General features: G+C 42.3%; 1 protein-coding gene across 3 annotated transcripts in view; it reads left to right on the plus strand.

Moving 5' to 3' along the window:
- FUT10 (fucosyltransferase 10) overlaps positions 1-27,195 on the plus strand; it is a 359,041-nt gene that overhangs the window by 328,675 nt on the left and 3,171 nt on the right. For all 3 annotated transcript variants that reach the window (XM_032468336.1, XM_032468337.1, XM_032468335.1), the window contains one exon: positions 17,946-19,243. The gene's annotated coding sequence lies outside the window, so the exon portion shown is untranslated. The remainder of the gene's footprint in view (positions 1-17,945; positions 19,244-27,195) is intronic.

Genomic DNA, 27,195 nt, shown 5'->3' on the forward strand with positions numbered 1-27,195 from the left:
AATTATAGTTTAGCAAAAAGAAAGAAAGAAAGAAAGAAAAAACAACCACAATGTAGCTCCATAGAAATATGATTAATCTTTGGTCTATCCAGATTTTTTCATATATGTATTTCTGTTTTCAAAAACAGATCATATTATACCCAGTGGTCTATGAATGGCTTTTCTCCCTTAGCATTATATTGTGCCAACACATCCAGGAAAAGATAATTCTTACATTACATAAACCGTCCCAAAGCATAGAAATTGATGGACAGGTTCCCAACCCTAGGCTAGTGTCACTAACCAACACTAGGATACAAAATACTAAAGTATTTACAAATCAAATCTAGTAGCATACCATGACCAAGTAGGATTTACTGAAGAATATAACAAGGTTCCAACATCGGGAAATCAATCCACGTAATTCACTAGATCAAAATATAAAGGAGGAGACAGGCATGATCATCTAAATGATAGGTGCCACCCATTCCTGATTTGTTTTTTTTTTTTTTAAATGGAAATCCTGACTTACAAGGAGCTTAAAGAAAGTCCTATAGCCTGAATGGGTATCTCACAGACACATCTTAGTGATGAAATGTTAGAAACATTCACAGTAAAGTTAGAGAAAGAGGGGAGCGTAACGTATAGCAATGCTATACTTCAACATTTTCTTATTTTCCTTGTGTTTCCAACCAGTGCAAAACACACAGACTAGAAATAAAAGGAATAAATGCTCAAAAAGGAGTGATAAGATTGTCACTGTTTGAGGACAGTAACGTCTCTCCAGGACATACAAGGGAAGAGTCACTCCTCACCTCCAAGAAAAAGATTAGAAAGGATAAAAGATCTCAACAAGATAGCTTATATGCAAGATCAACCTACAAAATCAGTTGCTTTCCTGAAGGCTGTCAGTAATTTAAAAATACAATGGGAGAAAAAAAAAATCACAGCTAAGAAAGCAACCACCACTATAAACTACCTAATAACAAATGTGATAGTGAATGTATAAGATGTTTATGAAGAAAATGATAACATTTTGGAAATGTAAAAAGACCAAAGTCATTTAAAAGCTATAATATGTTCTTGCATGGGAAAAACTCATTATAATGATCCTTTTCCTTTTAGAATTGAACTATAAAGTTAATATTTAATGGGGATAGTATTTTAAAAATATTTAATATGCTCATCTTTTCTCACTTTCTTCTCTGTGGCCTGTTCATCCAGAGATCTCCACTGATGTGGGGAAAAATAGGATTTTAAAGCAGAACTGCCAAGACAGAGAAAGAGGCAATATTCGGATTTTGACTTTAAAAATATGATTTTTGATTCCACAGCCAAGAAATTGTCTTGAAAGTCAAGGTTTGTTGAATGAGGAAACCAGTTTCTAGTCTTCATAATCTCTCCTTTACATTTTAAGAGCTTAATGTGACTGGACTAGATCATAGGGTTTTTACTAATTATCAGCAGTGCGGGCTAACAAGCCAGGGGAGGGAAGTTCCCACAGGATGGAAAGGAAAAGCAGAGCCCCTGCCCACCCTCCCTGGGAGGAATAAGAAAGATTTAGAAGGGAAGTATCTCAGGTGGAGATGCTGTCTCGATTGGATTCCTATAAGGGCTGTAAGGACCACTGCAGTATCCAAAAAGAAGGAAAAGCAGCAGCAGGAGGAGGAGGAGAGGAAAAAATGATATACGAAGAGAGAGCCATGAACCTCTTTCCGTGCCAGTAAATACATGTCTGCAGCGTCATTTCTAGTGGCTGCATACTTACTTTGCATTGTGAGAACACGCCATACTTGTCTATTGCTAGGTACTTAGTTTGTCTCATATTATAACTTGGATATCATAATAAACAATTTTAGACATATATTTTGGTATACTTAACTGATGTTTGCTATGCGAGAATTTCCTTAGTATAAATTGTTAGAACGAGAATTACTGAGACAAAGTGCAGGCAGAATTTTAAGGCTCCTGATGCACATTAACAGGTGGCTTCCCAAAATGGGTCTACCAGCTGTGTGGTCAGCTCTGGGGCTGATGTTTTAAACAGGGAAGGGAGAGGTAAGGAAACTTGATTGGAATAACAACTGGAAAAATTGTGCCAAAGGAGGTCAGAACAGATCCAGACTTTCCCAAACATATCTGTTGGTAGGTTTTCTACCCAAAGTTTTTGTTTCTTTAAACGTACCTTTCTTTAAATGTAGTCGCAGTTGAACAGTAGTATCAATATAAGCCTTATTTCATTTGCCAGATTCAAAAAGAAAGAAAGCTTTCCCAGAGACTTAGCTCAGCATAACGGAAGGGAGGAGGCATAGCAGAAAGAATAGTAAAACTGAGGTGGGAGCTGTGCATTCATCTCTGAGCCCTATTTTATATCCGTGTAAATTTGGGAAAGTCACTTAAACTCTCTCAGTCTTCATTTCCTCAGTGTAAAATAAGAATAATATTATCTGTGATTGTTGGAGTAGTAAAGCAGTGTATGTGGAAGGACCTGACAGTGCCTGACGCAAAAGACCATAGATTTTTATTTCGGTTTCCTTCCTCGAGAGCAAAATGATAAATGAATTTTATTCAAACAAAATTAATTACTTAATTTGTTGGACGCTGCACACAAGAGAGAATGGGTTGGATAAAACCCAAGATTGAGGTTTGAGTCCTGGAGGCACTCTCCAGTGATCCCACGTCTTCGTCACAAACTTCCTATAGCATCTTGATCAAATTGCCCACTTCTCCTGAGGTGCGTTTTCCTTGCCTGTCAGGAGGCAATGTGTCCTAAACTAACTAGGTCTCAGCCTCAGGCTAATTTTGCGTGCATGCACATTTTTCCAGAGAGAAGGTCCAGAGCTGTCAACGGAGTATCAGAGAGATCTGTGAAGCAGCAATGGCTGGGAATATTCTAGAATCTCGTTGGCCTCTGAAATTTTATGTTATCTGATACTCCCACCCTGATCAAGCTCATAACTGACTCTTCCTTTCGGTTCAGTATTCAGAGATATGTTATGAAGTGATGTATTATTTTAGTGGTAATTTTCCAGCCAAAATTGGTAGTTTCTTTCTTGGCCTCTCTGACTCCTTGCAGTGTTCTCACAGCCACTGGGAGAACGGAATGGCCTCGGTGTTGCCCCAGCCAAGGTGCTGATTACCCAAGTGGTTTTCTAGACTTATTATCCTCCTCATCCTTCTTGGTTCATTTTTTTTTTTTTTTTGGAAAAATCTCCCTCTTGGCTAATTCACCAGAGTACAGATTTAATTAAAAGGTGGCAACATATTGCAACTCTCACTGCCAGGAGACATGATTAAGAAGAGAGCCTGTAGCCTTCCAGATCTTTTGATTGCTTTTATTTTCAGCCTCTGGAAATACACAAGATTATATGGAGATCAATGTCAGATTAGAACCTCACCATGATAAATATAAATATCCGCTAATATTGAAAAATAAACTGAAGAAAAAACATAGATGTAAATGAGTGTGTTAGTAAGCATTGTATTTATTTGCAATGAAAATTACAGTGTTAGACGATTGCCTCATGGAGCTAGGGAAAGTAAAATATTTATTCTGTTAATATTCATCGAGTCAACAGTGTGTTTTGCAAGGGGATGTAATGCTGAACTTGAATCGTTCCTTCAGGAAAAATATCAGTATGTGCAAGAATGTGATACATGTGTGCAAAGTAACTATAATACTAGGTGACTGGTGTTAAGTCCCAGCTCAACAATGATAGATAAAACTGCTGTAGTCGTCGACAGTCAGAGAGAAAACTTCAAAATGGGGGGGAAAGGATCTCATACAGAAATTAGCCATTGCGCTGAACTTTGAATCACTGGTTGAGTTTGGACACAGGAAATATTGGTGTAGACCTTCAAACAGAGGCAATGCCGTGGACAAAGCAAAGACAGAAATCTGGAAGCTTTCAGTCTGCTTCAGGACACACATTTATTTCAGTCCTCGGTAGTATTTCTTAACTTCTAGGAGGTAGGATACACAAAAGGAAATAATAAGAAATAAGAGAACAAGTCTGACTAAACTGGGGAGGACCTTGAATGAAAGACTAAGAGGTTCTCCTTTCATTCTGTAGGCGCTGAGGAAACATAGATGGTTTTTAAGCGGGAAAGTGATGAGATCTGAGTTCACATTAGGAAGAGTAACTTGGGGCAATATGCCTTGTGGAAGCGAGCTCAGAAGAGAGAGGCTGAGCAAAGATAATGATGCCCTTTAAGGCAAAGATGGGAGAGAAACTATTACAGTCAAACCAGTTATCTTTTCGACCAAGGATATGGAGGAATGGGGAAAAAAGATGACTGTCGGCTCAAAGCTCATGATTCTAGCAAAGGTAACGGCAACTGGGTATCTCGGTATTCTGTTGGAGGTTGGGGGGAGCACAGTTTTGTTTGGGAAACCATGAAGGCATGCAGGCTCACTCAGTAAACATGTAGGGAGCACACACTATCTGCTAGCTGAGGGACTGGGGAAAGAGTAGTAAATAAAATAGACAAATAGACAAAACATGCCTACCCTCACTGAGCTTAGATTCTAGTGGAGGGGGACAAAAAAATCAATGAAATAAACAAGGCACAGTGTATAGAATATTAAGAGGTGATGAGAAAAAAAAGAATTAAAAAAAGAAATGTGACTTCTGATGATGATGATTATGAAATTGATAACAGTGTTGAATTTATAAACTGTGTATGAATATTTATGTCTGTGGTATCTTGCACAAAGTTTGGACTACTTTTTATTCCCTTTGCGTAGAAAAGGACTAAGCATATGGGGCTAAGTGTCTGCTCAGTGGATGTTTGTTAAATGAGCATTGAGAGGGTGTAAGAATGTTTTGAGTCTCATTTGGATTTGAGTCCCATTTCTCTGGACAGTCATGCCCATCACTTAGGTACCTGCACATAAATTCATTTTAGGTAGAAGTCTCATGAAGGATATTACCAAGTCTTTGAAGGAAACATTTCCAGATGTTGTAAAGATGAGAATAATTATTACAGGACCTCACCTTGGCCAGGAGCATAGATACCTATTAAATTTCTACAGGGAGAAAAAAAAGAGGTGATGCATGCCTCCATGTGACAGAATCTAGAATTGAAGAAGGTTCTGTGATACCTGGGGAGCAGAGGATTAAACAAAAATTAAGCACCTGGGACCAGAATAAGAGCAAAATTTACTTTTCTCGTTCACCTTCCGTTTAGCTTCTGGCCTCTGTCCTACAAGAACGGCGTACTTTCAGCATCCACACTTCCTGCGCACCGCTGGGGCCAGAGACCGTGGCAAAAGCCAGTGGTCAGACATTGTCTGTTGTTTGCTCATTGCCAGGGTTCCTGGAAGACACCCCGTCAAAGGCCACCACGGACCTTTGCTTGGCACCTGGAAGCCACCACTGACTGCAAACTGCTTTTATTTTCCCTTGGCTAGCATTTCTCTCCCTCTTTTTCTTTTCTGTATTTTTGGCCTGAATTCTACATTTAATGAATATTATTCAATTGTTCTTTTTCACTACCTTTTTTGTTTTTCCCTAGACTAATACTGTCACAGAATTTTTTTTTTTTTTTAAATGAGGTGAAGGTCAAAGTTTAAAACAAAGCCTCCATTTTGCAGGTCCATTTTCGAGGTTAATCTCATTAGTCGGTCTGGATAAGGCGTAATTTTTGTGTCAAAGAAAGGAAGTGAGCATGCTCCCGTATCTAAAGACAATTACATTCTCGGAAAGCAAGTTGGCCTCTATCTAATCGCCACACGACACCTTTCTTTCTTTCTTTTTTTTCCTAGACAACCAAACACAAATTGGCTGATTCCTTGAAAAAAATAAATCAAAGGTTAGAGAAGGAGGTTAGAGTTTATATAAAATAAAACAAGCTGAAAAAATGCTTAATCAATCCAAGTTACCAGTCATCTGAATAGACAGGAAATATATGAACATAACATCTAGACTCAAATAGCAGAACCGACAGCCAATATTTAGAAATACATAATTTCTTGGGTAAAAGTCAAAGTTCAAATTCCAAGCCAAATTGCACTGCACACGGCGTGATTTGTTATGGAGTTGAGGGGGGCTAAGGTGGGAGGGGATGCTAAGAAAGACCCACAACTTTATTGGAAGGAACCTTATGCCACAGAGAGCCAGGCAAAGGCAATACACAAAGTTGTGATGTTTGGCTGTGAATTTCCCTGTGTTGATTTTCCGGATGCCTGCTGGCTGAGTCAGAGTGGAGAGTGACAGCTAGCAACTCTGATGGGGCGAGGGGCGGCCATGCAAGCCGGGGCAAAGCAGAAGAGGACCAGACTCTAGAACAGATGTGAGCTGCTGGAACCACCCTGGGTCATCCAGCCAGGACCTGACGGCCCTCAGCATTAATGTGCTACGCAGCATGGGGAATGGGGGGACTTCAGTCTTTGTTATGGCTCCTTTCCTACTCTTTTCTTTCCTTCCCTGCACTCATAGGAACTTTCCCAGAGGCCTGTGTCACAATGTGTGTCACACTAAAAATTTACAAGCACTGATACTACTGATGGATTGTACTAGTCATCATAGTAGCAGAAGTAGCGTAGTAGCCCACTATTTTCCAGTCACCATTCAAATTCTGATGTACCTACCACGTTGTCTTGTCTTCACGGCACCTGCTGAATGTTGACTGCATTCAGCTGAGGAACATGGACACCTTGAAAAGATGTGTGTACAAGTGTAGGTGTGTGGATCTTTTTGAATTAGGATTTTATCCAGATCACACGCACTCCAATGTTCATAGCAGCCCTATATACAATAGCCAAGACACGGAAGCAGCCTAAATGTCTATCAACAGATGACTGGGTAAAGAGGTTGTGGTATGTATACACAGTGGAATATTACTCAGCCATAAAAAAGAATGAATAATGCCATTTGCAGCAACATGGATGGATCTAGAGGTTATCATACTAAATGAAGTAAATCAGACAGAGAAAGCCAAATATCATATGATATCACTTAGATGGAGAATCTTAAAAAAAAAGATACAAATGAATTTATTTATAACCCAGAAATAGACTCATAGACATAGAAAGCAAACTATGGTTACCAAAGGGGAATGGAGGGGCTAAGGATGAATTAGGAGTTTGGCATTAACAGACACACATTATTATATATACAATAGATAAACAACAAGGTCCTACAGTATAGCACAGAGAACTATATTCAATAGCTTGTAATAACCTATAATGAAAAAGAATATATATATATATATACACACCCCCACACACACATATATATGTACAACAGAATCACTTTGCTGCATCCAACACAACCTTGTAAATCAACTAAACTATAGTTAAAAAATCAATAAATACATAAATAAATTTTAAAAGTGTAGTTGCGGAATCTTAGGTTGCAAAGGGGTCTGCCAGCTACCGAACCGATCAACCAACCAGCCAGTAAACAACACTGGTCGAGACCTGTTGTACAGACCAGAACACGGCTGTTACACAGAAGCCCTTGGTTTGATGTCACACACTATTTGGCATCACAGAGTCCATCGCCCCTGTTGCCTCTCTCCATATGTGTAGGGAAAACAAAAACCAGAGCCCAGCAAACTTGCCTCATATCCATGGCACCCGTCTCGCTGGCTTTCGAGAATCTTAGGAAGGTTCTTTAATTAATTACAACAGAACAATAATCCTAACTGACCTCCCTCCCCTACGACTGCCCGAGGCTTCCGCAAGCCGCTTTCTGGAGACCTTTGTCTTCCCATAATAAGAGCCACTTCACAAGAAATGTCCCCTCTGCCACGGAGAAGAGCCAGGGGAAGCTCCCCTCAGAACATCGCCCCTAAATGCTCCGTTTCCCGCAAAGGGATCAGGAGGCCACAGGAATGAACTCTCGGAGGAGGCGCGGTGGTGGCATTTGTCAAAGTGCATTATAATCATTCATGTGATTTTCTGTTTTGCCTGCAAGGGGCGCTGTGTGAGCCAGGGCTTTACAGAGTAGCGGGCTTGGAATCGGCACTTTCTGAATTTTTATTAAAGGGATGAATGAATTCACTGCTTCTGAGACAAAAAGAGAATTTTAAGCTCAAGAGAATTACACACAAGGTACAAAACCAGAGTAATTTGTTTTTACTCCGTTGATTGTAAAGAACATCAAATTACTAAGCACAGTGAGTCCCCCAGTTAGGACAGTATTTCTTTCTGCATTCTCTTCCCCTCCATCCTCAAAAAAAAAAATCTGGCTGATAGTTTTTTAATTTTTCTTTTCCTATCAGTAGAATACTTCTTCCAGGAAAGCTGCAGGATGTTTCTTTTTCCCTTAGGGATGGTAAACTTTCAGTGGGTGCTTACCAGTGATAGGCTCCTTGCTACAGAGACAGTTCTGTTATCTAATTCAGGGCATGAGAAACTGGGTCTAAGAGACCTGAGACCGATATTATGTGGTGAGATTGTGATTCAAATCCCAAGGTCTTGCTTTCATCGTCACAAGCCACCTATTTGCCAGTTTCAGAAACGTGCCTGTTTTAATGTCAGAGAAGAACTGAGCGAGGATGCTTAGGGAATTGGGAAGGGGAGGGGTGAGGGAGTCGAGGAGGAATCAGGAGCAGGAACATTGTCTTGGAGGAGGTTTACCTTAATAGGACTCATAGCACACAGTAAGATCTCGAGAGCCAGAGGCAGTGGGTCATTCACGGAAACGCCAAGGAATCATTTTAGAAAGAGTACATTCTACCCCTGGCTGTAAGGATAAGGATTCCGGGGTCACTTGCTCCAGCAGAGAGCTGACAGGGCAGCCCCGAGCCCCAAACTCAGTGAATGGTAATTCACACACAGTTAGTAGGGCGTTGAGGCTGTTTGCTGGCTGTGGGGCTTAGAAACACAAGACTCAAGTCAAAAACCTGAAGAGCTCTTTTAGAAGGGTAATGCACGTTAAAAAAGAAAAAACCTTCATGGGGCAGAGGAAATAACTAAAATAATCACAAAGGTGCTCAGATAGACAAACTTCAGTGCTTCTTAAAAACCTCCACTTGTGGGAGTAGCTCAGTCTCCTGCAGGTCGCAATGTCTGATTTGGTAGTTTGGGCCCAGTTGCTGTTGGACAGGGTGGATGGAGGCCTCGTATAATTTTAGGGGGTGTCAAATGGCGAGCTCTGAACTCTACCCCCACTCCCAAAGCCTGTCATGGCGTCAAGATTTCCACCACTGGAATCACTGTGGGTTTAAATACAGGATGCAAAAAACCCCTATTGCTTTGCAAACTCCCGAGAGTAGAAACACACAGGATTATTTGTGGCGTATTATGTCAGTTTCCAGGCGGAAAGTAAGACACTGCGGCAATTGGGCAAGACAGGCAATTTCTGAAAGAAGACAGTGTCCAAAGGGCAGAGCACACAGCTGTGCCCAGGATGGCAGGAGGGGCAGAGAGGGGATACAACTGGAGGTTAAATCGAAAAATACGACTGAGTGCATGTGCCAAGCCCTCCCCTAGACGCTGAATGTGGATAATGCACAAAACAGGCCAAGTTCTGGCCCTCATGTAGCTTATAACCAAGGATAAAAATAGATAGACTTTTCTGACTTGGCCATTTCCCTTTGGTGAGGCCAGCACCATGATCTGGAAGCTCTCGACAGGGAAGACCACTAACAGCAAAGTCACACATAAACTTGATCCCCTCCTTAAGCCAACAGTAGTCTGCGCGTTATGTATTATCCCTGTCTCCACACAGAGGAAACCGAGCTTAAAGTTCTCATCAAGACTACACAGCTAGCAGGGCCTGAGCCGGAATCACCTCTCAGGACTTGCTGGCTGGAGCGGCAGCCCAGGGTAGGACATGGACATTGGGGTCAACAGAGTTAGATCTGCCTTCTGGCTCTGCTGCTCAGGTGACCTTGGGCAATGAATGCATTTTCTGCTTCACTCAGCATCCTGGTGTGCATAGTTGGGATGCTAAAACCTACCTCAAAGGGTTGGGATAAAGTTCACATGAAAAATGCAAGGGAAATACTTCGACCAATTCCTGGCACCAAGTTAAGTGCTCAGTCGATGACAGCTCTCATAACAGCAACAGTTAACCCCTGTTCCTGTTCTGTTCCATTACCTCACACTTGTCACCTGGATTGGGCACCCTCCTGAGGCTGCACACATCCCCACCCCCACCTTGACCACCTCCCTCTGCCTCTGTGACCTGCAGACCCACAGACTCAAAGATGCCCCAGTCATGGAGGTGTCTCCCACTCAGTCCCAGGCAGGGGAATTGCACAGCATTGGCCAATTTGCTGTGTTTTTTCTGTAGGTCATTTTTGAAAGCTCGTTCCTTTGAACACACAGAAGTCAGGAAATGCAAAATTAAGGTTCCCAGAGTAGCTGTAACTCACTCACAATGCACATCGGGGCATAAATTTCCCTGGTAGCGCAAAAACATAAAACCCTGAGCATACCAGTGTGACGTTCAGACTGTTGCTGAAGTCATAAATTTGAACCTCCTGACTGGGGTGCTTTTTCACGGTCACCCATGATACTGCATTAACATAGCATTCACGCTAGAAACTGCAACATAACTCAGTGGCTGTTGTGCCTGTGACCAAGGTAGTTTTCTCTATAGGGACCTCTCCTCAGACATTCACAAGGATTTCAAGAAAAGAACCCTGAGAAGAAATACTAGTCCCCTGGGGGAATGCAGCTAAATCCACCCAGCATGAAAGGATTCAGCTACATTTATTTTCCAGCAAGCTCTGGAAGCAAGCAACCTCTTTCCTTTCAAGGGCTACGTTTCTGAGCAAAGGTGGCTTACCCAGTCCCTGCCATCATCTGAATCTCCCACCTGGCCCTCGGGAAGCCGGGGCTATAGATGCATCTATCTCCTCACCTGCGATGGGAAGGGTCAACAAAACGGGGGCCAGGTAGATTGGTACATGCAAGTTGATGACTCGTGCATTTACAGTGGGAATCGATCCAACATTCCTGAAAGATGTACAAGTCAGAGTGACAGGTGTGCTCACTGGTCCTCGTGGTTCACAAACTCTGGCGAAGACCCACAGGATCAAGGGATCTAGAGCAAGTCACCACCTCAGCCCTCCTTCTGCCTGGACCTGAGTAGCTTGTATAAGGAGATCTGACAGCAGTGATCATTCATTTCTGTAGAGGGGGGAGCCTACAGGAGCCCTTGGTCCTAACCTCTCTGTGATCAAATATTCTTTGATTGTAATGCGTTATCTTAACACTCCCTTTTTTTGTATAAATTATATTCTGAGACTAGCACTTCTGCTGTAGTTTCACTATTCTTTATCTTGAGCAATCTCCTTGTCTCAGAGAAGGCACGCACTTCTCGTACAGGGAGGCTGCTTATTTCTCTCCGGAAAGGAGCCTTTCCAGGAACTGTTGGCAATGAAGACAGTCAACAGGGTGCTCACGTGACCCTCATTGTACTTCCCTCATGTCTCACTCTTCCTTGTCAGGTTATTATAAGTTTTAAACAACAAAATGCATCTAAAGTGCCTGACAGCTAGTAGAGGCTCAACAAATCTCAATTTCATGTAAGTTACCTGCCCCAGGTAATCAGTTCCTTCCCGGCCGGACAGAACTTTCTCTGGCTCCCTCTTCCCTATACTCCCCTCCCCGTACAGAGGATGGACAGGGGGATTCCATACTATACCTTGGGCTTCCTCTGCTCAGCCTACAAGCTCATCCTTAGAGGACCTCCAGAATCTAACTCCATAACAGTCACTCCAGTCTGTTTGGACATGTCCTCTTTCATTTCAGTAACCAGAACACAAAATCTAGTCAAGATGTACATTTGGTCTTCCTTGCTCTGTAGTCCATCATGTGTGGGCCCTTGGTTTTCCTGTTTCCGTCCTCAGCCATCACACATCTGTGCTTCTCAAGTAATAAAAAGATGTAACAATTGAATGCTACTTTTTTTTTTCCCTCCAAGTTGCACCTGTCTGAGGACTGGGGCTGCTAAGCACATTATGAAGTCAAGGAGAGTTCAATCTCTGATATCTCATCCATTACCAAGCACATTACCAAACTTTGCAGTCCTTCCTCTCCAGTGCTTATCTGGCCCATCTCCCACTTCCCATTTCCACTGCTCTGCCCCAAGATGGGTCATAAGAGACTTGAACTTGGCCTTTTCCCAATCTTTTCACATTACAGTATTGTGACTCAAAATGTTCTTCCTTAGATTTTTGGTTTTGGTCATGATACATGCTTATTCAGAACCTGGCAGAGGCTCTTTATTTCCCCTCATGTCAAATCCTGACTCCTAGTCAGGTTTCCTGGGGCTCTTCACTTGAGACAATCTCCTCCCTAAGGATTGAGAACTCTTGAAGCTAGAGGCAAGAAGGTCAAAGGGTGACTGTATAGTTATCTTCAAACACGTTAGGTACCTCTTATGTGAAGGACATGTTTTTGCCCAGTAGACATAATGAAAAGAAAGCTTAAAAAACTATAAGGTTGCCTTTGGTTGGAATAAAAGAGTGTCTTGACCCTCAGATCTAGCTTAGGTCTTGTCATCTCCACAAGGGTTTCCTTAAACCTCTAGCTTTCTCCACTTGCATTTCCCTTCCTTTGACCTCACAGCCCTTTTCTGCACCATTTATTTTAAATTAGTCTGCACTTGGCTTTCTGACAGCTCTTGTATTGTTGCTTTGCACATCATTTACCTTGCTCAATATGTATGTCGCACTTCTCTGGGACAGGTTATCATTTTTGTTGTGTGAGACCTTTCCAGAGCATGTGAACTGCTGCTGACTCCTCCAGTTCAAATTTCCTTCCACTGAATTCTGTCACTGTGTCCTGCCCAATTGTCCTTAGATCGCTGTGTCTGTTTCTTTTCATTCCTCTACCTACACCCTAAAAACTTGTGTACCTCAGATGTCCTCTTAATAGTCAAAATTACTTTCTGATCATATACAAGGAAAGTTTGAATTTTAAGGTTGTGAGAGATCTTTGGGAGTCTGTGAACTCAAAGTTTGAATTTTAAGGTTGTGAGATCTTTTGGAATCTGTGAACTCTTACAGACCAATCTATCCAGAGAGGTGCATGTACAAACAAAATTTGACTTCCATGAAGTCATGGAGAGAACACTCTACCATGCAAAGAATCCCAGGAAATGAATGCCTGCTCTGTCTCTCTCTCCAATTATCTCATTCAAACTACAGGCTGTTGATTCCCAAACTTTTATCTTCCTTTAAGATCTCCCCCTTAGGCTTCAAATGCTCAAATTGACTGACCTACTAAAACCCCTGTTCTTGATTAGTAAAATATTTTTGTTATATTAATTTAAATTTACTTACTGCGTCTTCCATATCTTGACACTGTTTCCATACCTTGGGCAATGGAAAATTAATTTAATCCTCTTCCACATGCTATCCCTCCCCATCTATGAAGACAGCTATGGCAAACTCAGCTTCTTCATTACTTGAATGAGTAATGACTTGTCAATGTCCTATTTAAAATTGGGACCTACAGATAACCACAATATTCCAAGTAGGTTTTGACCGTGGAAAGTATAATGTGACTCTATCATCTTTTGTGTTAGACGCATAATGTCTTAAAATTACTCTGGTTTTTCCCACCTGTCATTCCTACTGGCACGCCAACTAGAACTTCAAAGTCTTTTCCGAAGTGTTGCTATTAAAACATGTTTCTCACATCCTGTATTTTTAAAGCATGATTCTTTAAAAATTATCAAAATTCACTTTGGTGGTTTCCCCCTATTCTTCCAACAGCTGAAGTCATTTTTGAGTTTTTATTCAGTCCTCCAAGCTCATGCCAAAGCCCTGTGACACGCCATCAGAAACACCTTCCACTTCGATGCTGATTCATTGATCTCTCAGTACCAGCGATGGGCTCCTCTTTCTGCACTACAGTTAAAACCAATTTGTCAACAGACATACAATGGAAGAACTTTTCAAATAGCTGGGGAGAAAATAGATACATGGAAGGCAAAAAGTCTCTTGGTTTGTCAGTCAAGAAGTTCTCTCCAAAAAAAAAAAAAAAAAAAAAAAAAAAGAAGAAGAAGAAAAAAGAAATTGCCCATCTTGCTCTTAGTGTTATTCCTATAGTCGCTGCTTTGCATATACTCAAAACATTAATCAAGCATTCCTAGAATTTCACAAGAGATCCATTACAAGCTCACCAAATGACAGAGGTCAGAAATTACCTTCCTGCCACTTTTGACAATTCTAAAATTATTTGTCCACCTGTCAGTCTTCTGGTACCATTCTCATTCTCCATTTAATTCTCAGAAATGTGGTCAGTGGTTTTAAATTCCCATCTGCAAACATTAGAGGAGACTAAGTTGTGCCCAAGCCCTCTCTGTGCATTTCTTGGTGCCTTCCTATGAACCTATAATTATTCCAGAATAGAAATAATTTTTAAAGAAGTCCCATCTGTAAAGTTCTCTCAATATCTTGGGATAGGATGTATCTGGACCCAAAGCTTTCGATGTAGTTTAAAAGTGAGAAGGCTCTTGGAGTAGCTCACCTATTTGAGGCATCAGTTTCTTCTTCACCAGGTTTGTTTTATTCTTTCTAGTTTGAAGACAATCATCTTTACTAGAGAAGAACGAACTCCGTGGGGACAGAATAGGTCATCTCCTGCCTGCCACCCACCCTCAGTGCTATTCTCTTCCTTTCCCTTGTCCTCTGTTATGTGTTCATCACTAATTCCCAGCTGTCACATTTTCCAATAACGTCTCCCTCCCTCTGGGCCACCCTCCTGATTCTGTACTTCCCCAATTTCATGTCCTTTACATTTGTTCTTGACCACGTGCTCTGTGCTCTGCCCTTGACCTGCATACTTTAAAAATCTGACTTCATCTGCGACCGCCCTGGTGCTGACACTGTGACATGCTTTCCAGATGCTGGGACCTGCTACCCCAGTTTTATTATTATGGGGAAGAAAATGGCTTCTTATCTATTACCGTTTTAGTAACTCTGATGTAAGGGTTTTCTTTTTATCTTTTGAGTTTAAATTATTTATATACTAGAAGATTGCTCTGGCTTAAATGAGGAAAGAGGAGATTTTTCACATTTTCTCAGTGGGCCAAGATTTAAGACCTCCTTGAAATGGTATGTTTTCTTCTGAAACACCAAACTGCTTTATCTAGACCCTCTTAGAGTCCTCTCCCTCTGAATTAAACTTTTTTTCATGTGGATATATTTCTGACTCCATCATTCTCTCTCATTCGGGGCCTGTGAAGCCCAGCTGAGGCTCTTTCAAATGATTTCTTACTTGAAGTTGGGTGTAACCTGTTAGAAACCATCCATCACCCCATCCCGTAGCCCCACGTGGAATGTTCCAAAGTTTCTTTCTTAGCCAGACTTTCTCCTGCTATGATTCCTGCTTTAGTGATTTCTCCCAGACATTCAACTGGAATCATTTAGATCCATCCGTGTCCCAGTGGGGATGTGGAATTCCTTATAATGTATGCGAAGGAAAGTGTGAATGGAGAGTTTCTGATAGGGCTTTATCAGAACTCCTTAAGAGCCTGATACTAGAAAAGTACCGATTAACATGTAGCAAGGAAACTCGTTCACAGCAAACATGATCCCATCTGTACCTGCCAAAATCTTCACTTTACCAACATCCTTGTAATAACATCGCTAAAGGGCTCTGACACTTCTTAGATAAGCGCTTCATTCAGTTCCTTGCCTCCTTCCAGAAGGAAACAGGAAAATCCCCAACCAAGTGGACTTGGTTATCAAGGTCTTCTTATCCACTATGTGAAGTATCCAGGCCCTTTGTTTCTCTTCCTCCTCCCTCTGACTACCTACATTTGGGATGTGTTAGTTCCACTCTGTGCCACCACTCCAGGGCACTTTGAGAGGAAAGAGCCACAGGTTGCCAGAGATGTTTTTATTTTACGTTTTATTAGCATGCCTAATAGAGAGCTGGGTGAGTGAGGTCTTTGGAACCAAGATGCGAAATGAAGCTCGATGGTTCCAAGTAAATCTGACTTTAAAACACTCAGTGCCAAGATATCCTGACTTAGCAACAACAATAGCTACCCTGAAAGGGCCTCCTTCCCACCGAAGTCGGAGATTTCCTTTTCCTCTCTCTGCTGTGCCATTTGCTTGCTATTTGCTCCGTCAGCAAAGAGAAATTATGCATTGTGATGCAGAATTATTTAGAGGAAATAAACTGCGCTCTTCATCTCTCAAGTCCTTGAAAATGTTGAAATACCTCAATCGGGATGTTCACCAAATGTCCACTTATCTCTTATCCTCTTTTAATTAAGGGCCAAATGGAGGGAGAACAGAAAGAATGAATGAAAAAGAAAAGAATTTTGTTAAATCGGATTCCGTCCCCGATCCCCCCAGCCCCAGATTTGGGTGATCATGTGACTTTTCTCTAGTTTTTATGTAGCAGAGGGGATCTGACCCATGTTTGGTTTAGACTTCGGAAGGTTATGAGAGCCAGGGAGCCAGCCTGTGTCTATCTGTTTCTTTACAGAAAATGTGTTCAAGTTTCCAATGAAATGAGTCACAGATAAACTTTGGACCACAATTTGTTCATCATGTGGCGTCTACCTAGGTACCCGGACTTCTCTTATTGCAGTTGGCCCTGCAAAGAGAGAACCGAGGGCTTCAAGTCCCAGGAGAACTGACTCCGAAATGCTTTAAAGAAAAGTTAGACGTGGATTTAGGCAGCCCGTTTGCGCACGCAGGCTAGGGCACCATTCGAAGTTGCATTACTTCCTGTGCCACCTGGGACTGAGTTGCTGTTAAGTACATAAATCAGCCTTCTGAGAAATATTATTCAGTTTCCTGAGTTTAGTTTAAGCTGAATTACAAGTGACCCCATAGAATTATTTTATTCCCCCTTTGCCTGAATTCCTGCAGAAAGGATTAAAAAGCCACATTGTCTGTTTTTACTGGCATGTTTTCGCTCACCCCACCCTATTTTAATAACTTCGGCTCTTTAAATCTAGATTCTCTACACAGCCTTTTATAGACATTTGCCAAACATGTAAATGCCCCAAGTGAGCGAGGCCCTCACTCTACAACAACCGGTGCATGTACAGAAGATGGGGTGGCCCTCTGGGTACCAGTAATTTCCCGGGGATGTAAAAATGAGAATTGCTGCTTTTGCCAGGATCTCCCAGTGCTTTATGACATCACCAGGCGTTTTGTGACACCATCACTTTAACATACGGGCTTTGGCCCTAGACTAGAAGCAAAGCAACATGCTTATTGACGGAGGCAGTGGAGTAAGGACTGGAGGTTGCCTGGAGAAATTATCCCGAGGGAAAACGCGATCCAGACGCTTCTGAAGGGGTGCAGGAGTGGGGAGGGCAGAGAGGGCTGAGGATTAGGCAACACTGAGTTTAAAATCATCCAGTTTTGAAAATCCCAGTTAAATACCACTGTTTTGTGATGGTGTTTGTTTTTTTTTTCCATTTTAAAGGACAAGATATAGGTGAAAGTTTCTGATGTGGTACCAGCTCAGATTCTAAATGAAGCAATAACGGAGAGGTGTTTGCAGTAAAATATCAACAGACATAACTGCACTGAGTTTGGTCCTTCAATTCACCCTCCACCCGCAGCCATTCGTTTTAGAGTCACTGGCCCTGGAGCTGGGAGCAGTACCTGGCGCTTTCATTATGGAATTTCTGACCACTAGGGGCGCTCCGCGGCCCTCATCCGCAAGAATGAGGGTTCTCCTTCATTTCAAAACAAAGTTGGAAATCTCTAAAAGAATATTTACTAGAAACAAAAAACCCCAAGAATTTATAAATTACCATGCACACAGAACACTTGTGAAAATTTATGAAGTGTGGGTTTCTAATTATAGTTTTTATAATATGTAGCCAAAATTTTCCATGGTTGGTAACCAACGAAGGGTCTCTGGAATGTGACCCTTTTCTACAACACAGACACGACTGGGTGAATGGTAGACCAGGTACCCACCCCAACCCGCATTTTTTTTTTTTTCCTCAAGAAGACAGGTTACAGTTAGTGTTGCATCCAGATTTCATGAAAGTGTCTGTTACCTCTTTGTATTCTAGACAAGATTCTGGATTGTGCCACCCTTGGAGCTGCTGCCGCAGAGAGAGACCTCTGGACTGTGGAGATGGCATCTGGCCACAGTGGCATTTCTTAGACTTCGTGCGTCATAAAGACAGAACCTCCCCATTCCCTAGGTCTTCACGGACGGGCTGAGATTTCTGTCGTCTCTCAGTCCATAACTGGAGATAGGTAACACCACGATGAGTGTGAAAAAAGATGGAAAACAGTCGTCAAAGCCTCCACACGCCACGATCAATATTCATTCTCACGTACTCCTTAAGCCCACGTTACTGAGAGGACCCAGCCATTTCTTCCTTTCTTGAGCCTCAGAGAAACCCACATGCCCTGCATTCAGATGGGAGATGTGCAGGTCTCCATTGCTGCTGGTTGTGTGCTAATCCTCCTCCCACTGTCTCGTGACTAAGAGACCACCCCTCCCCCCAGCTTCTTGGTGAAACATCAGTGGGCAGAAGGAGAAAAACAATGCGCATCTTTTTCAGCCAGTGCTGTGAGATTTGCAGTCCCATTGCTTTTTCTCCCCTAAAACTAACACAAACCAGAAAGAGAAAACCAGATAAATGAAGTAAAACAAGGATGATGTCTGTCCTCTTGGTAGACTGTCATCAGGGAACGATGACATTCACACTGGAGAATTGTATGATGCACCGTTTCCATTTGGGGAAATCTTTATGCTCCTTGGAGCCACTAGTTTGGGTTTGTTTGGAGTTTGTTTTTTCCCCTTTTTGGAGGGGGAGCAGTGCCGGTCTAACGGCAACATTATAAGACTCTGGAAAATACATAAAGTCTAAGCGTCTCAGTAATTAGAGCTGGAGGAGAGCCATTATATCATCCCTCAGACTCAGGGGAACCAGTGGAGGGGTCTTTCCTAGAACAGATTTTCTAGTTCTTTATCCCGTTGACTTTCAAGCAGCTCCAGGGATGGCGTTTCCACCACTTCCTTTATTCTGTATTTCCCCAATCTCATAATTCTTGCTGTCATAATTTTTCAGGGTGTTTAGTCCAAATGCTCCTTTTCTGAAAATGACAACTGCTCTCTTCACTCGAAGCTGTGTCCACCAGTTGCAATAAACCCTTCACTCTCTTGAAGCTGTAACCATTTTCCATTTTTTTTCCCCCAGAATTCTCTGATTCTCTCTCTCTCTTTAGAAGCCATCGTTCATTTACAAGGAACCTTGATGATGTGCCCAGTGGAGTTTTAGCCCGTTGGAAGCTGTGGTGTCTCGGAATTCCCGTACCAGGGCTCCTCGGATGTTTCCGGGCATGCAGTGCCAGGCTGGTATGTCCTCTAGTGCCACACATGGAGTGTGGAGTTCACGTCTGCAACCCCTAGAATTGTGCAGTGCACAACCTCAACAAACCAACACAGTCCTATTAAAAATTCTCTTCCTTCGTAGTCATTAATGACCCATTAAAATTATTTCAACACATCGACCACAATGTAAGTATCCAACTTTGACAAATAATTACAAAAAGCAAATAAACAACAACAAAAAAACCCCCAAACAAGTTTAGCTTTCATATGAATGTATGGGGGTGTACCTCTGTGTCTACACATGTTGGGCTTATAATTATAAAATGCTGAAGTCTGTTTTCCTTAGGAGGCTTCTGATACAGCACAGGGCTGAGAGCCACGAGAAAATCCTAAAGCCATGTTGTCCAGACTCCTTGTTCAACAGATGCATAGAGCTAGAAAAATTAGTAGTAATGAGCCCAGAAGTGACTGAGCTGGACAACGAAATCAGAGAAGAACCTAAACACCCTCTCTCAGGCCCCTGCTCCTACTCAGCACGTCTTCCAATGGCCCATGTACCATGCCTTTGTGGGTCTTTCTTTTTCTCTGGAACTCAGTTTCTTTAGGTCTGAAACAAATAAGTTAAGCTGATAAGAGCTGACAAACTAGTTTTCACAGAATGACTTTTCTAGCAGTCTTTACTTTAAAAAAAAAAAAAATTAAGTCCGTAGATGTTTTAATATAACCATCTGGATGTTAAACTCTCACCAGTGCCCCTTGGTGGCCTCCTCACATCCATCCCACTCCCCCTCCGTCTTCTAGTGCCATGACTCCCACTTTCCACTCCGAAGATCCCCAACTCTGGGGCCCTGGCTCCACCAGCTCCTCCTCTTTGAGCTGATTTTTCATTATTTGCTGCTGAAAGCATTCCTGAGCCACTGGTTTCATTTTATGGACAAGAAGTTCTGGCAACTCTTGGCCACAATCCCCTTGTGGCAACGATTAGCTGGAACCCGTGGGGCAGCTTCCTTTCAACAGGCCGTGTGCGCTCCACGCTCAGTCCACTTCTCTCCTTTGGGTACCTGATTGCCCCAGGTAGGGATTTCAATCTGTGACTCTTGGTTAAATGATTATGTGTTACAGTATTTTATACATTTTATGGATACAGCATATGTGGACGTGGCCCTGGGTGGGCATATGTGATTCCATTGTCTATGAGGTCAGATGGCGCGTTTTTCCCGACGTGACCAGGCTGTACTTGAAGCTGACCGAACAGACTGGTGGTTTTGGCACCGTGTGGATGCCGGCTCTGCTGAACTTCGTGTAGAGCTCTGTGCCAAATTATATGCAAATTTGTATTTTTCATGGGAGCTGAGAGCTTTGGCACTTAATTTTGATTTTTTTTATAGCGAAGTATGTAGCGTTGGCCAAGTTCTGCATGTTTAATCTTTTTAATCATTCAACATAAATCATGCTCTCAGCCCCTTAATCATTCTTGTTATTCTTCTTTGAACTTTCTCCAATTTCCTTCCATCCTTCATTGCATAAAAAAAGAGTTTTTTAACAGGCCTGTTTCACTTCCAAGAACCCCTTCTGCGATGGAAACAGTGGGGATTCAGAAGATCCAATGCCATGGGAGACTCTGAGGGAAATGCAAGGCTTGGTCCTTGGAAAGTCACAGACACTCACAGGCACAGGGATTGAAAGGCAACCAGCCCCACTTCGCTGCCCCATCTGACCTAGAAAGATAATACTGTATCTTTTTTCTCTTCCGTCTTGCAGAGGAAGATTTATAGGATGTCCCTTGGTGATGCAGTCCGCATTCTTTTATTGGGTATTTATTTATTGAGCATCTATTGTATGACTGAGTGAAGGGAGAGAAACAGCTAGTAGAAGTAAGAAATGATGGACATTTAACATGTAGAAAAGAAAGTTTGGGAGGGATGCGTTACATGTCTCAAAATATTGGAAGGGTTGTGAAAAGAAAGATTAATTTTGCTTTTGACAACCAAGACAGTGGATGGAGGCTATAGAAAAAAAAAATTAGCTAAATTCAAGCAAGCGCATTCTAGGAGTCTGAGCTGTACAAGGTCTTTCTTCTTTCCCATGTTGAGTAAAGGGTGAAAAACAGCCAGTAGAAGAAAAGCCGATTGTCACATCTCTTAGGATCAGAGAATTATTATTTACCAAAGGTATCCCCTTGAATCTGGTTATAACAGGGCCAGAGAATAGCGTCTCAGGGAAACTCATGGGAAAAACATACCTTAGAGACAGTGGCAAAAAGAAAAGTTGTTGGAGCAGACTAAAGTCCATCCACTTTTCCTTGTATCTGCCTTCTCTTGTCTCTACAGATCCTTCCCTGCCTCCAACTAGAATGCCAGCTCAAGAGAAGCTTTGCCTTGCCCACTAGTCTATCCCCAAACCCAGAAAGGAGTCTGCCACGTAATAGGTGCTCAGCAAGTGTTTGTCAAGTGAATAAACAATCCCCTTCAGCATTGCTTCCTGCTTGGATAAGGATAATTGGTACTTCTTAATTTTATGTAAATTATGATGCAAAACATAGCCTCAAGACAATTATGAAAGCCTCACTCACTCTCCAACAGACCTTTCAAATTGGATTTGTGCCTAAGAGCCTCTTACAGAGAAATTCAGAGCCACCATTGTTCAAAGCCATTTAGTCCAACTGGTGCATGGGTCCTTTATTGGCCACCCTGCCAGTTATCCTTCAGCCTTCCCTTGAATATGTCTAGGAACAGAGAGCTCATTTTCAAGGCATTCTTCCAGAGCCATGAGTCAGCATGAGGAAGGAGGAATGTTCAGAGGTATGGGCTCAGTTCATCCTGGGAATCAGCCTTTTTTTTTTCCCCTTGGAATTGTAAGCAGATGGTGCGGTGGGGTGCCTGAGAAAGAGAACAAGGCACGGCTCTCTTGACGTAGGAGAAGCCATTTTTAGCCTAAGCCATTTTGTGATCCCAGCCGGGCCACAGTGCTTGCCTTTTAATAGGTCTAGTAATTAATGATCTTAAGGGAGATAAGGGAAGGCAGGAACAAAGGAAAAGCAGTCAAGAAACAATAGTTCAAGGATAAAACTGAGTCCTAGTTCCTCCTCAAGGGATATACATCACAATCTGATACATAACTTTGAGTTTTGCAGGATAGATATGTATCGTTTTTATAAAAACCTATCATGGAATCTTTCATAAAAAGATTTCAAGCCAAACAGACTCACAGATATAGAAAACAAACTATGGTTACCAAAGGGGCAAGGGTCGGGGAGGGATAAATTAGGAGTTTGGGATTAACAGACACACATTATTGTATGTAAAATAGATAAGAAACAAGGACCTACTGTATAGTACAAGGAACTATACTCAATTTCTTGTAATAACATATAGTGGAAAAGAATCTGAAAAAATACATATATATAACTGAATCACTTTGCTGTACACCTGAAACTAACACTGGAAATCAACTACACTTCAATAAAAAATAAAATTAAAAAAAACCAAGATCCTACTGTATAGCAGAGGGAACTATATTCAATATCCTATAATAAACCATGATGGAAAAGAATTTGAAAAATAATATATGTATATCTGAATCACTTTGCTGTACACGCGAAATGGACAGAACATTGTAAATCAACTATACTTCAATGAAAAATTAAGTTATAAAAAAAAGAAAATGATGCAATTGCATGCGTTTCTTTACAGCACTCAGATCCTTTTTAAGATTCACACCGTAAGCCAGGAGCAGGCTCCAGGAAAGAGAGCAAAGTGTTCTAGACGTGCTGATGCTTCACGTGCCCAAGAACACAGCCATTTACAACCCAGGGGTGCTTTCGTGCTAATGGCCTTTGAAGTTAACAAGGTTTGCCAGAGATTCTCAGCATTATTATTACTACGTATATGAACAGCGGGCGTGATCTCTTGTGTTCTTCTAAGACATAGCACTCCTAATTGGCATCAGTACAAACAGAGGTAGTGATGCTGTCGTGTAATGCAAGCAAAGCCAACTCTAGCAACTTTGTAGGCTTAAGATGGAAATGTTTGCTACCTAATGAGGACACAACATGTTAATCTGCAGAACAATTTGTATTTACAGAGAAACTAATTTTCGTATGCAAATGACACGCACAACAGCTTGCCAAAATTCCTGTTGCCACTGGGCCAGCCCTCTGTGACCTTTTTGAAAGGCACCACTCTGAAGCCATGGCTGATGGTTTCACGCACGGAGGCTGATTACTTTCATTTCCAGGCAGAGATGGGCTAGACGGGAGAGCCTTCAGATAAACACAGCAGCGCCGTCCCTTCCGCAGCCGTCACCTCACTCTACTGATTCCTTATCCTTCCTTTAAAGCTCCGAAATCTTCTGCACTTTTGGCTGTATCTGAAAAACCAGATAGTGAATGACTAGAGTAAAGAATGTTTTAACCCCATTTAAAAAAAGAAGTATAATGTTCTTACAAATACAGTCCTATATTTTCCTAATTATTTGGGTTTTTTGTTTGTTTGTTTTTCTTCTTCATTGGCTAAAGCAGCTATTCTAAGTAAATGGCACAGACGGTTAACTTTCGTGAACATGGTGTCACCTCCTTTCCTTAGTACTTTTTCCTCCTCTCTTTTAAATATAAGCGTTCTCTAGTCTGGGCCTCATAGAAGTGTCACAGGCTAGAAATTAAATGGCCCTGCAAATCATCCAGTGAGTCCAAATAGTTCATCTGCAATGAGGAAAGGGTGGCTCTGAGAGGTCCCATGGCATGCCCAGAATGACACAGTGAGTTGGAAGAAGATGCTAGAAGTCAGATGCTCTTTATCTATGCTTAAAAAATTGGGAAACAGCCACCTCTACTGTAGCATTGCTAAGTCTGGAATCATGCGAATGCATAATGGCTTTTATAACTTTATAGGAAAGAGGCTGCTGGCCAGAGAGCCTCGGCTTGCTGATGGTCATGGAGCTCAGCTAATTTTCATCCGACACTGGGGATCTGGCTCAGCATTCTCCAAGTGTCTGTTGGGCTCTGAGGACAGAAAGGTGAAAGAAACCTTCTCAGAAGGTGGTCTCTGCTGTCCTGGAACCCCGAGTTTGCTGAGAGAGATCAATGTACAGACAATTTCCCTGTGACAAGCTAAGTGCGTGATCAGAGCACGCCTGAGCTGTGTGAGAGCACAGAGGAGAAGCAAGCACCGTGTGTGTGTGTGTGTGTGTGTGTGTGTGTGTGTATGTGTGTGTGTGTGTGTGTGTATGTGTGTGTGGCGGGGGCGCTCAGAGCACGGTGGTGTACTGGACTTTATTGCGGTGTAACAAACCACCTCCAGTTCAGTGGCTTAAAAAATCACACATTTATTGTTATTATTTCCACGGGTCTGTAGTTCCTGTGTGTCTCGCTGAGTCCTCAGCTCAGAGTCTCACAAGGATCCAGTCAAGGTCTTGGTCAAGTTTCCTTTCTGAAGCTCGGGGGTCTCTTCCAAGCTTACGTGGTTGGTGGCAGAACCAGTCCCTGATGGTTGTCAGACGGAAGTCTTTGCTTTCTTGCTGGCTGTTAGCAGGGACTGCTCTGGGCTCCTGGAGCACCCCCCACCCACCCAGACACACACACCAGTTCCCAGCCATGGGGCTCCTCACAATATGACAGCTTATTTCTTCAAGGTCGGCAGGAGAGTCACTCTTCAGGATGGCCCTGCCCCTTTTTCAAGAGCTTCTGCTGATGAAGTCAGGTCCACCTGGGATAATCTCCCTTTTGATTAACCCCAAATTGTCCGATTGGGGGCCTTAATTACAACTGCAGAATCTCCTCACCATTGGCATGTCGTGTAACCTAACTGTAGGAGGGAAATTCACCACACTCAGAGATCCTGCCCACACTTGAGGCAGGAGGATTATACTGCATAAGTAAATCAGAGGGGTAAAAACCTTGGGACCCATCTTAGAATTCCATTTCCCTCAAGTGGAGAGCAGAGAGGTTTAGTTAGAACACGTTTCAGAAGATTTGAATTAAATCATAAAAAACAAATAGAGGTAAACATCCGAAGTGGTTAGTTAAACTTATTACTTTTCTTGAAATTATTTTTCACCAAAATCCTGTTTCGTTTCACCAAAACCCTGTATACCTGTATAACAAGGTATAATTTTACCTGTTTACATCAGATTTAGGTTGAACATGAATAAATGGAAAATGAAAGGACTTGGACCCTTAGACTAAAGTTTTAATCTTTATTTTCATTTGTATTCTCATTTGAAATATATTGGTGATTTGCCATGTGTGAGAGGTGAAAGAATGACATTTCTAACACATAAAAATTTCTTATAAAGTAAGGAAAGAAAAAAGAAGAATCCTTGAAATAGGGACATTGCAGTCAACTGGAGAACACAGCCACTGAATGGTTAACAGGCTTATTGAAGTGTGCAAATTCGTTTACACTTACCGAATAATGATACTACTTAATTAAAATATCTCTTAATTATGTGCAGGCACTTTGCTACTTCCTTTATATATATCACTTCTTATAACATACAACCTTAAGTGCAAGTCCTATTATGGGCTCTATTTTATAGACACAGAGAGGTTATGTTAGTTGCCAAAGGTCACAAAGCAGCAAGTGGCCACACCCCAATTCCAGCCAGGTATTCTGGCTGGCTGTGACCTTCATGTGTTCCTGCCTTGAAGGTACACTGACAAGCCAACAATGGTCTGGCAGGTCTTGTTAAAACAATACCTAGTGTTGATGAGGGTTTGGGAAATAGGCCCTCTCTTAGACTGCCCAGGATTACAGATGCAAAGGCCACAGGGAATAAATGACCTGCCCAAGACGGACGGCAGCGTGGGACAACCCAGGGCTGGAAGGCAGGTCTCCTCGCCCACAGGTTGCTGCCAGCTCTCTTACTTCTACTGAGTCTTGGGCTCGCATGTTTTTGGTTGTGAAACTGGGGCCCTGGATCGACACTTTCTCAGGGCAGAGTGTGATGGTCGCCCACATAGAATTTAGGGTCAAAGAGCCCATTTCAATGCCAGTTCTTCTGCTTCTGAGAGACTCGAAACAAGAGGGTTGACTTTTTTGAGCCTCATTTTTCTCAACTTCAAAATGACGATTCTAATAGTACCTACCTCGTAGGATAGAGCGAAGATTTTAAATACAATCATATATTTAAAAATTTTAGCACAATACCTGGCTTCTTCAAGTCTCAAGAAGCAGCTATTCTCAAGCTGTCTTGTATCTTTGGGCACAGAGCCCGATGCTGACTCCAGCATTGTTCCATCCTCTGGCAGGAGAAAAGCTAGAATGGTGATTGGCTGCCGTGACCGCGGTCCCATTTCCCCATCTTTGTAGATCATGAAAAGCCTCATCTATCTTCCCTGATGAAGGAGGAGTTACTTTCTGTCTACCGTCTGCCCTCTGAGGGAAATCACTTTTGCATCACTACCATAGTAGTCAGCCATCCAGATTTACAGGGAACACAATTTACGAGCTAAGGAATGTCAGCTTCTGGTGTAAATAAATAATAAGGTTGGGTAGGAAAACAATTGCTGAAGTTGGCTACTCTGGAGAATGCTGTGAATGCCGGGGTCCCTGCTTTCAGGACCCATGCAAGTGAATCCATGGATGAGGGTCTCCCAAACTCATAGACCTTCACCCTTGCATCACTCCTGGCATGTGCAAAATCTCAGAAGTAACTGGTTGGTCAGAACTAGGATTACAGGGGAGGCAGGAAAAGGAGACAACAAAACAAAACCAATGTGATGTTGAGTCTGTGGGTGAAGTGCTGTATCACAGCCTTAACCTTGCCTTCACCTTGCTCTGCTGTATGCCTTTTGGAAAATCTTGTCAATTCCCCAAGATGCAAGGATGGGGCCAGATGGTGGGAAAGGTGTTTTGAGTCTGACCCCTTGTGAAGATGAGATTCAGGGTCTAAGGCCCCCATCCTGTGTGCTCAGAGAACATACACTCCAGTTAGACTGGCAACCTCAGTTTCTATGGAAACACGCAGGGCAGACTCGT

This window comes from Camelus ferus, chromosome 26 (genome assembly GCF_009834535.1).
Source record: "Camelus ferus isolate YT-003-E chromosome 26, BCGSAC_Cfer_1.0, whole genome shotgun sequence".
NCBI lineage: Eukaryota > Metazoa > Chordata > Mammalia > Artiodactyla > Camelidae > Camelus > Camelus ferus.